The following is a 12174-nucleotide window of genomic DNA, read 5'->3' on the forward strand; positions in this document are numbered from 1 at the left end:
CCCTAATGGGTTGCGGCCTTTTTAGGGCTGGCTAAAAAAATTCTTAAAAGTATGGGCTCTCATTTTAAGGCCCAAACTCTATGATTTTTCGGGTCGGGCGAGCCGGCCCATATAATTTAGTATAATTTATTTTTTATTAAATTAGTGGGGAGTTTAGAATTGAATAGGATAACTTCCCATTGAATAAATTATATTTCTTAATTTATATAATTTATTAAATAGTATTATTTATGATTTGTTATTTATTTATTAAATAGTATGATATATTTATTAAATTAATTTATGATAGATTTCGGCGGAAAAATTTTGGAGCGAAGAAGTTGTAGGATTATAATTTAGTATGATGATGATGATAATGATATACATTTTATCATTTTTATGAATTTACTTAATATATTTAATTTAATTTGCATTGACTAATTTTTTTATGTAATTTATTTTTTGATACAAACGAGTTGAAATAATACAAGTAGATTCTCAATTACAATTATTTATGCAACCAAGTTTTACTACAATAATATATCAAAGAAATTCAATTTTACAAAGGATTTATATTTAAAAAGTAAAATCAAATTATTACATAAGAATTGATAGTGTTTAAGGGGATTCAAACCTAAAATATCGAGAGAAACACAGTATATTAAGCCTTCACCAATAATTTACACCACACTTGATGCAAAGACAATTTTTTTCTCCATTTTCTATCCAAAGGTAAGGCAAAATAATATCAAATCAATTTATTTTTTAATTGTTTCTTAATACAATTGTTATTTTGACTAATAATTAACTTTAATATTTTTTTTTATCTTTCATAATATTTTTGAGGAATTTATAATAATAATAATAATAATAATAATAATAATAATAATAATAATAATAATAATAATAATAATTAGGCAAAATATTCTTTTTAGTCCCGTATATTAACCTCGGAGTTCATTTTGGTCCCTTAATTTCAAAAAGTTTCATATTGGTCCTTTAACTCTTCAAAATGTGTCTTTTTAGTCCTTTTTGGCATATTAACGATGGATTTAGCGACCAATTTTGAGTTTTTCCATCGCTAATATGACAAAAAGGACTAAAATGACATTTTTTAAAGAATTAAGAGATCAATATGAATTTTTTTGAAGTTAAGAAACTAAATTGAACCCGACGTTAACTTAAGGGATAAAATGAATATTTTGCCTTATTATTACTATTATTATTATTACTATTAATTTTATACTTTAATTTGTGATAAACTATGCAAAAATTCAAACTCAATGGTTTGAATCCTTAATATGGATTTAAAATATCAAATATGATATATTACACTATAATAATAAATTTTACTTAATATAAAAAATATCTCTAAAATAGGAATTAAATAATTGTCGCTTTTAGTTTTCAATTTTTTTCTTTCAATTATACTCTGTAATTAATATTCTCGATTTATTATTAGCTCACTTTGAATTAATGATAATTCGAATACATCAATAGTAAATAAGGATATTTTGATAAAAATACTATTATCATTAATATTCTCGATTTATTATTAGCTCACTTTGAATTAATGATAATTCGAATACATCAATAGTAAATAAGGATATTTTGATAAAAATACTATTATCTCTGTTTCATTTATCAATTTTTTTAATCCATGTGAAATGATCAACGATGACAATTATTTTGAGACGGAGGAAGTATTACACATTAATCTAAAAATTTTACTAAAAATATGTTTATTTTTTTCTTCTCTTAAAATATACTAACATTTTAAAATCCAGGTAGAACATTCTTACATTCTGACATTCTTACTCAACTCATTCACTTCAAATTCAGGTAGAACATCAGTTTAACTGTAAAATTAAAGTTGTTCAAAGTGATGGTGGTGGTGAGTTTATACCTTTCACTAGATACCTCACTGAATTGGGCATAATCCATCGTTTTACATGTCCTTATGCTCATCATGAGAATGGTATAGTTGAACGAAAACACCACCATATAGTTGAAACAGGTTTGGCATTGCTTGCTCATTACAAGCTTCCTTTTAAATATTGGGACCATGCATTTATCACTGCAGCTTATCTTATGAATAGGTTGCCTAGTCTCTCACTCCAAAACAAGTCTCCTTATTTCAAACTACTTACATCAATCATCATATTACTCTACGCTTCGTATATTTGGGTGTGCTTGCTTCCCTTTTCTTCGCACATATAATTCACACAGGCTTGCTTTTAGATCTCAGGAATGTGTGTTTTTTAGATACTCCACTTCCCATTGATAAGTGCCAACATGTCGTTATTTTGTATATGTAATTTGTGACACTTATCGATACTTTTTGTTTATAACGTGTGAATAATCTCCGATTTTCAAGTAAATATGTATACTTTGTGTATTATTAAGTTTTCGTGTATTTGTTTACCGTTTGATAGTTTTCTATTTATTTTGTAGGTATTGATGCATATTTGGAACAATGAGTAATAAAGACCAAAGGCTAAACTTCAAGAATGCAAATTTTACCAATTTGTCTAAGAATAAGGCTCAAAATAAGGATGATAAAAATCATAAAGTTGGTTTCCATTTAGTCGTTTTTAGATAGAGCATTGAATAAGCTTTCCAACGCTTCAAACCGGTCGCAATTCGGAGTTACGGTTCTCATGTTATGGCGAAAACAAAATTTGGATTTTTTTTCTGCTACCGCTTAGCGAGATTAAGCTTGCTAAGCGAAATTTCCTGGGACAGTAGCTCGTTAAAAGGGGGAAAACGCATTTTTAGGTTATGGTTTTGGGGTATTTGTTCTCAACTCTATCAACCTTCATATTTTGGTAGAGAGAGGCTTAGAAACATCAAACGAAGTTGCATCTTGATGATCGGAGGTCGGATTTCTCATTGATTATGGTTGACAAACCAATAAAATGTTTGGTTCCTCTTCTTCTCTTCTCTTTGTATACTCTATTTTGTTGGGTATGTTTGTCTATTTAATTTGAACATATGTATATGTATTGATCATGGTGTTGTATAATATATTTGCTTTACAAATCATTATTGATGTTTTCCTTAATCTTTTTGCATTTATGTTTGGATTTGGGTTGTTATAGACATATACCTTACAAATATTGAATAGGGATGGATATCTATTAGTTTCTAGATTCTAGGTATAGATTTAGAGCTAATAATCTTTATGGGTGTCAAAACTTAATGCTTCTGTGTTAGTTGTGTCGGTTGAGAGATCGTCGGTACAAATGATATGGATGTTTGCTGTGTTGTTGAGGTTGGCTGAGAGATCGTTGCTGAGATGATATAGTAGTTGTCTTTACATTGGGTTAGAAATGACTTAGGGTGTGAGCGATGCTTGATGATTTTGACGAGTATTGTAGGTTGAGTGCAACTGGTCGATATGTTTAAGTTTGTGATAAGTAGATTATATGCATGCTTGATAAATTTCTTCTCTCTAAAGAATGAATTCTTTTTATGTTCATATGATATATTTTTCAGTTTTTGCTTAAAGGCCCATTTAAACTAAGCTCAAGAACTAAGAATTTGTTGAACGGCAATTCAGTAGCACTAATCTCTTTGGTTCCAAAACTTTTGTTGCTTGCCGCTTTACCGTTCAACAAAATAGCGTCGTTGCCAGGGATTTGTGTTTTATCGTTTGGCATTGCGATAATTTCTTTGTTTTTGAGTTTTGTAGATATAGTACATATTGTATATGCTTTACTTGTATATTTTCACCTGTGAATGTTTGCTTATATATGTTAAATATAAGTATACTTTTTGTTGGTGAATGTTGGCTAAACATGTTGATCTCTGATTAGCTCTTTAATTACATATCTTCACTTTTCAACTTGTGTATCCAACATTCACCAACTTTTTCTTTTTGTATTATAATAGTTGTAGGTGTTCATACTTGTACGTTTATGTGGTCTTTTATGTTTGTGCAATTGTTGTATATATTTGTACCTGTAACATTTGTTAAGTATTTTGGTTAGGAAACTTTCTTTAGAGTTGCACGGTGAGACATCACCATGGCATTACAAGAGGAGATTACTTTCTAGGCACGAAAACAATAAAGGCGTCAAGCTTATGACATAAAACAAGCGTTTGTGGGAGGCACCCCAACGATTTTGTATTTTGTATATGTTGTGTTTATGATATTGTAGGATTGTTGGTGTAGTGGGAGCTTTATGGAGATGCAGCAGCTTGCTGCTTTTTTTGTATTTTTATGCACTCACTAAGCGAGCTCTGCTATCGCTTAGCGAGCTGTGTTGTTTTCAGCCAGTGACTTCTAGGGGTGGGAATAGGCCAGGCCGGCCTACAGGTGAAAATATACAAGTAAAGCATATACAATATGTACTATATCTACAAAACTCAAAAACAAAGAAATTATCGCAATGCCAAACGATAAAACACCAATCCCCGGCAACGACGCAACTACATAGGCCTAGGCCAGACCAGGCCTATTTAATAAAGAGGCCAGGCTTAGGCTTTTTTAAAAGCCTATTTTATTAAATAGGCCAGGCTTAGGGTATTAAAAAAGCCTATGAAGCCATATAGGCCGGCCTATATTTTCATATATATTAGATATATGTTAAATAAGTCGGTTCATGTATGCATATATATTAGAGAAAAAAAAGCTAAATAGCCTACCCTATATATAAATAAATATATATATATATATATATATATATATATATATATATATATATATATATATATATATATATATATATATATATAAAACAAATGCTAAATAGGTTCACTTATATATGTATATATAGGCCGACCAACAAGACTTCTTAAGTTATATAGATTAATTGAAAACTTTAAAGAAATACAGGCTTTTTAAATAGGCTTTCAGGCCAGGCCAGGCTTTTAAAAAGGTCAGGCTAGGCCAAAAAATTGAGCCTATGATAGGCCTAAGCCATGCTTAGGCCTTTAAAGTTTACCGTAGGCCAGACTCAGGCCTTCTAAAGCCTAGCCTAGCCTATTTCCACCCCTAGTGACTTCTATTTGTGTCACTTGGCTCTCCTCCGTTTTCCCACTTTCACCTAGGCTATTTATTAGTAATTAATAGTATTATGTTTAATTCTTTTTGTTGTTGTTTGGATTCAAATTTTGGCCTGATCACTTGAAGTAGCATTTGGTGATTCTCCGATTTTGATTATTTCAACATGCCAATTGTGCGGTAATGATAGTGTTCAAAGCTGTGCGTGCAAGGTACTCGTTTATCGCTTTCTATAGCATAACATTATTAGGAAACTTGTCATTTGTACATTGATCATGCCATTCATTCTTTTTGCATTACTTGTTCATAATATGAATCATTTTAGTTCCTTTTTCCCACCATTTGTGATGAAGCTTTTCGTTGTTCATATATGCAGGAGACCGACCATTCTTGTTTTAACTGGATTTTATTATGTTTAATCTGTTGTTTGTATTGATTTTGTGAAAGCATGAAATTGACCAAGGCATTTGTTTGATTTTGAGCACAACAACCATAGCCAAATAGTCAATTCACCTTGTGAGTGTGTGATCTTTTATTATCCCTATTGAGCCTTTTTGTCAATGTCCATGTTGTTTTTACTAAATGCTTCCTATAAGTGTTTAGTTCTTGTTATACCCCAAAATTTGCCCGCATCTTTTTTCAAGAAAACTTCAATCTAAAAATTAAGAGTTTCATATAATCTTGGATTTTTATCCTGATTTATGAATACTTGGTTTTTAGAATCTTTCCTATACGGTATTTTGGCTCACTGTTGGATTTACTCTTACACAAACGCCAAGTACTGTTAATTACTTCACACACGCTATTTGTTTGATATTTATTCTACTTCATATTCATTCTTTCTTCTTCCCCGACAAAATGGCGAAGCGGATAGAAATGTGTTTTCTTATGGTCATCACCGTTGTGGTGGTAATCATGTCTTTCTTCTGTCTACATAGCCCGAAAAAATGTGGACCTGGGATGCTGACACTCCCAATCATCTACATGTTATTATTTGTAGCATGGGTTATCAATCGTCATTCTTAAAGTTTGCCATATTTCTTATTTTCTTAAATGTACCGTTTACTCGTTGTACTGTTCATTATAGTATGTAATATTTGTACCGTCAGTATTAAATGTTGTACTATTTGTCGTACTGTTGCTTAATTATCCAGATAATATTTTGTGTGTTTTCTGCCAGTTAAATATTTAATTTTCTGTGCATTAAATGATTTTCAGGGTTATTATCGGTAATTTTGCTCGCATACAGTATATATTATTTATTTGTTATGTCTGTGTTTTTTTAACAAGTCATGTAAATATATTTTCAACATTAACAAAAAAAACCAACAAAAAGAAAATTAACTTTGAATGTTGATTTTTCACTCTAACTGCTACATTAATACCTGAACAGTCAGTTGACAGTCAAACCGTTGACAGTGCAATTCTCCGTGTTTTGTACCATCAATCAAATCAATCTTTTGCAATTCAAAACTCCAAGATTTTTGTTCTATAAGTCTTCTGAATATCACATGATTAGCAGAGACTCAGTACTGCACAAAAATCAGGTACGTTTAACTGTCTCCTACACAAACAGTCCCTAATTAGGGTTTATTGTTTTTTCAGGAGAAACAAGTTTTTGAGACCTCAAATGGATTTCATGGACCTCCATATATCTCAAAGTACCATCATACAAATTTTCAAACTTCAATTCACTCAGACGCACCGTCAGCGGCTCAAACAGTCAACAGACGACCCGTTTGACCAAAAAATTCAACAGACAGTCAAAAATGAAATTTTTTGTCAACATCCATATTTTGTCAAAGGATTCATCATTTGATCATTGGATGGTCATAATTCATCAAGGAAAGATCAAAAATCAACAATATCCTAAGATTCAAAATTAGGGGTTTCTCCTAAAAAGTCAACTGAACTTTGACTGGTCATAACTCTCTCATCCTTCATCCAAAAAATTCAAACCAAAGCTAATTTTGAAGGAAATTTAATTATATTTCAAATGCAATTGGTCCAATGGTCATTAGGTTCACCATTTGAAAAATATGAACCAAGACATTACAGGTCATTTTCAAAGTCAACAAAAAGACACTTTTTTCAAAAGGACACACAAGGAGCATGGAAAATCATTTTGACATGAGACCAAATAAATTGGTTAGAGGACTCTTTGAGGTTTCCAAAAAGTGCAAGATCTCCTTCATATGACAAAAATTGAGGGATTTACACCTTGTTGAAGTTGGCTAAATTTTGGGAAAATGCATAAAACCAACATTGATCAAAAATGTATTTTTTCCAAATGGGGCCACGTTTTCATAGTTCAAACATGTTTGCCATGATATAATGGGCCTCCCATGACCAAGACAAAGCCCACATCATTTTTATTTCATTTTTGGTTTAATTTTATCCCATTTAAGATTAAATTGAAAATGGAAAATGAAAAGATAATGGATGGCTTAATTTCTAAGCATGACTCATCAAGGAATCAATCAAAACTCTTCCCCAAGCCAAGTACAGCAGAAGGAGGGTGGAAAGTCAAGCCATGGTAGCTTAAATGCAAAGCCACATGTGTTGAAAAAGTCAAGAATTCAACAAAAGCACTTAATGCTTTTTAGCTTAGTTCTTAAGCACTTCAATGCTTATATAAGAGCTATAACACTTCAGTAATCAAGGGGGCACGAATTCAGAACCTAAGCATAGCTTATATCATACTTGTATCAACTTGCTTTTTTTTAAGGAAATTAAAAATTCGAATTTTACATTCTAGCTTGTTTCAATTCAAACCAAACACTTAAACACAATCCTCAAGTATCATTGAACATAACCAGACCAGTTGCAAGCCTTGGAACATCCAGATTCGACCACAAGACCTCACGGTTTGCTCGAAATAAAACTCACCAAAATCTCATAACACATGCATATTTAACAAGATGTAGACTCATATTTAAGTTTAGTTTGAGGTCCTAATCATTTCTGGAAACTTAATTGAGGTTTGGACACCTATACGAGGAACCACCATTATAGGGTTCTTACTTTCAAATTTAGGGCTTTACAATTCATGCAAAATTACAAGTTCTAAATAGTACCATTAAACTCGCATGAACAAGACGAACAAAATGATGGCATCGCGCCAAATTTATGTTGTTGTTTGCTTGTATTCGCTATTTCCAACAGGTGTAAAAGGTTAGAGTTTTTACACCACCTGCAAGTGAAAGGTGTAAAAGCCCTATCCTGAGGAAGAAGATGATGCGTGGCGTCCTCTGATTGGTTGAAGGGCGCGCGCGTGTTTTTAAACTGACTTTGGATTCAGTGTTTTGCAGGTACGTCACGTGCTATGGTCCCTCATGCTGGTGACCATCAGATCCGTCCACTCATCAATCCAACGCATCAGAACGAAGCACCATATTATGGACTTATTTAATCATCACATCTGATTATTATCTTTATATTTTCTATTTTTATTTTAATTTCTTTAGAAAATGAGTTAAAAATATTTTTAAATATCCAAAAAATACACAAAAAATATTTTTACGCTTCTAAAATAATATTTTATTTGTTGACATAAAATATTGTATTTTTCTTCAAATATTTAAATATTTTGTATAATTAATTAGATAATATGCATATATTTATCTTTTAATTATTTTAACCAATCCAAAAATCATAAAAAAATTGTTCTTTATATTAAATATTGTTTATATATTATAAACTAATTTTGTACATATTTAGAATAATTTTCTCTCTAAGTTTTAATTATTTGTATAATCATTTGTATAATTATGTATTAATTAACTTAATAAATTTCAAATCAATTTCAAAAATTCCAAAAAAATTAGTTTTGTTTTAAAATTAATTGAAAAACATTTTGAATATATTTTAAACTTATTTTTTAGGTTTAAACTTTATTTCCATCTTTTTCCTCATTTTAATTTAATTAATCATGCATTAATTATAATTAAAATCAATTATCAAAAAATCCAAAAAAACATTTCTTTTATTTTCTTGCAATTTAAATTCCTAGATAAATGTATAGGTTCTCAAATTCATGTAAATAGCGTAGTTTACATTTCCTGCATAATCGATGTAATAGCGTAGATTTACTTTCCGCATTTTACATTTCCGCATTTCAAATTCCAGCACATATAAACTGCGTGTATGCCAAAGATAAAATTGAATCGTTAGACCACTAACTTCAAAGATAAAATATCTGAATCAAAACACAATCACATTTTCACCTCTTAGGGTAATCCCTTTCTCATTCTTTTCAAAATCAAAATTCAAATTCTAATGTTTCGAGTACAAAATCGAACCTTTGTTTATATCCGGTGAAAGGATAGTTTTTTAAAGGAAATGGGATAAAGACCTTATAACTCAGGGTAGACCTCCTAATTTTCTTGCTCAAATCAAAACAAACAAATCTCTCATATATCATTGTTTTTTCAAAAATAAAACTTTCAAAAAGACAATACTTTGTATATATCCAAACAAGGATCATTACGAAGTTAACGTTCTTTTTTCAAAACATCTTTTGAAAGATAAAAACACTTTGTATACATCCGCACAAGGATCATTACAAATTCAATTTATAAAGGTATTTGAAACCACATACGAGCATTTCAAAGCAATTGAAAACAAGTGAGCTAAGAAAAACTAAAGAGCTCATGGATAACCACGGATACAAAGGGTGCTAACACCTTCCCTTTGTATAACCTACCCCCTTACCCATAATTTCTTAAAGGTCTTTTTTCTGTTTCTTTTATAAACCTTTCCTTAATTGGATAAAATTAAAGGTCGGTGGCGTCTCTCTAATTTTCAAACACAAAAGCAGAAACAAAAAAGAGTCAGTTCGCGTATCTCTCCGCGAGAGGTATGGTAAAAAACCGAGGGCGGCAGTTCTCATTTTTGTATGGATGTTGATTATTTGTTTTATTGAACCCTTAACTTTGTGTTGATGTATGAGTTTTTACCTTGACTTAGAAAGTAGGGAGTATTAACACATTAATGTTGGTTGAATTCAATTTGGGGAGATATAGATTACTTGCTTGCTTGCTTGGTTGCTATGAGGTTGAGAAAAATAAAGGAAAAGAAGTGAAAAAGAAAGAAAAGAAAAAGAAAGAAAAAAGAGAAAAGTTTGAAAAAAAATTCAAAAAGAGTATGGAATGAAAGTGTGCAATAAGTATTGTGTTTGGTGTGAAACTTGATATGAAATAAGAAGTTTGATTGAAATTCCGTTGTTTGAAACTTTGTGGAAGTAATTACTCCCTTATGTTTAGGCAGATTTTTGTTTAGATTAGCTTTAGTACTTATCCATTGTTTGTTAACCGAGCCACATTACAACCTTGAAAAGCCCCTGTGATTCTAGCTTTTGTAGTTTCAATATGATTTTTGGAAGAATGCATAATTTTGTCTATTGTTTGCAAGATTGTTGGGTGAGTGAAAATCCCTCATTTTTGTGTGTTCTTCATCTACTGATGAATTTTTGCTAAGTATGATTCTTGATTGAGCTTGTTTTGTTTTAGAATATTTTGCATGATTTTTGTACTTAGGATTCATTTCGTTTTTATGCGTCACTGTAATATAGTGGTAAGCATTCTTTTGCATTCACATTTTTGAATTTTGAACCATACAATTGTTTCATTTTCCAAACCTTGTTGATACATGATTCTTTGGTTGATTACTTTTGCTTTTATAAGTTTGTTTGGACTTGATTGAGGACAAACAAGTTCAAGTTGGGGAGAGTTTGATAAGTGCCAAAATGTCGTTATTTTGCATATGTAATTTGTGGCACTTATCGATACTTTTTGTTTATAACGTGTGAATAACCTCCACTTTTTGTGTAAATATGTTGTATACTTTGTGTATTATTAAGTTTTCGTGTATTTGTGTACTGTTTGATAGTTTTCTATACATTTTGTTGGCATTGATGCATATTTGGAGCATTGAGTAATAAAGGCCAAAGGCTAAGCTTCAAGAATATAAATTTTACCAATTCACCTAAGAATAAGGCTCAAAATAAGGATGATAAAAATCATAAATTTGGTTGCAATTTATTCATTTTTAGATAGAGCATTGAATAAGTTTTCTAACGCTTCGAACCGGGCCCAATGCAGAGTTACAATTCTCAAGTTATGGTGAAAACAAAATTTGGTTTTTTTCTACTACCGCTTAGCGAGATTACGCTCGCTAAGCGAAATTGCCTGGGACAACAGCTCGTTAAAAGGGGCAAAAAAACACATTTTTAGGTTATAGTTTTGGTGTATTTATTCTCAACTCCATCAACCTTCATTTTTTGGTAGAGAGAGGCTTAGAAACATCAAATGGGGTTGCATCTTGATGATCGGAGGTCGGATTTCTCATCGATTAGGATTGACAAACCAAGAAATGTTTGGTTCCTCTTCTTCTCTTCTCTTTGTATACTTTATTTTGTTGGATATGTTTTCCTATTTAATTTGAACATATGCATATGTATTGATCATGGTGTTGTATAATATATTTGCTTTACAAATCATTATTGATGTCTTCCTTAATATTTTTGCATTTATGTTTGGATTTGGGTTGTTATAGACATATACCTCACAAATCTTAATTATGTATGAATATCTATTAGTTTCTAGATTTTAGAGATAGATTTAGAGCTAATAATCTTTATGGGTGTCGAAGTTTAATGCTTCGGTGTTAGTTGTGCCAGTTGACTGATCGTCGGTACAAATGATATGGATGTTTGTTGTGTTGTTGAGGTAGACCGAGAGATCATCGCCGAGATGATATAGTAGTTCTCTCTATTTTGGGTTAGAAATAACTTAAGGTGTGAGCGATGCTTGATGATTTTGACGAGTATTGTAGGTTAAGTGCAACTGGTCGATATGTTTAAGTTTGTGATAAGTAGATTATATGCATGCTTGATAAATTTATTCTCTCTAAATAATGCATTCTTTTTATGTTTATATGTTATATTTTCAGTTTTTGCTTAAAGACCCATTAACCCAAACTCAAAATTTAAGAATATGTCGAACGACAATTCAGTAGCACTAATCTCTGTGGACACTTCAAGCACTCCATGAGTGAGTGACTACCTGTGGTGGTTGAAGTCTTTCCGCAAGCATTTTTATCACCTAACATTTTTATGGACGACAATTCCAATGTCGTTACGCTATAGGAAATGTCTTCCTCTGTGACTCTCTTAAGAAGAATTATCA

Source organism: Vicia villosa, unplaced genomic scaffold (genome assembly GCF_029867415.1).
Source record: "Vicia villosa cultivar HV-30 ecotype Madison, WI unplaced genomic scaffold, Vvil1.0 ctg.000986F_1_1, whole genome shotgun sequence".
In the NCBI taxonomy this organism is placed as follows: Eukaryota; Viridiplantae; Streptophyta; class Magnoliopsida; order Fabales; family Fabaceae; genus Vicia; species Vicia villosa.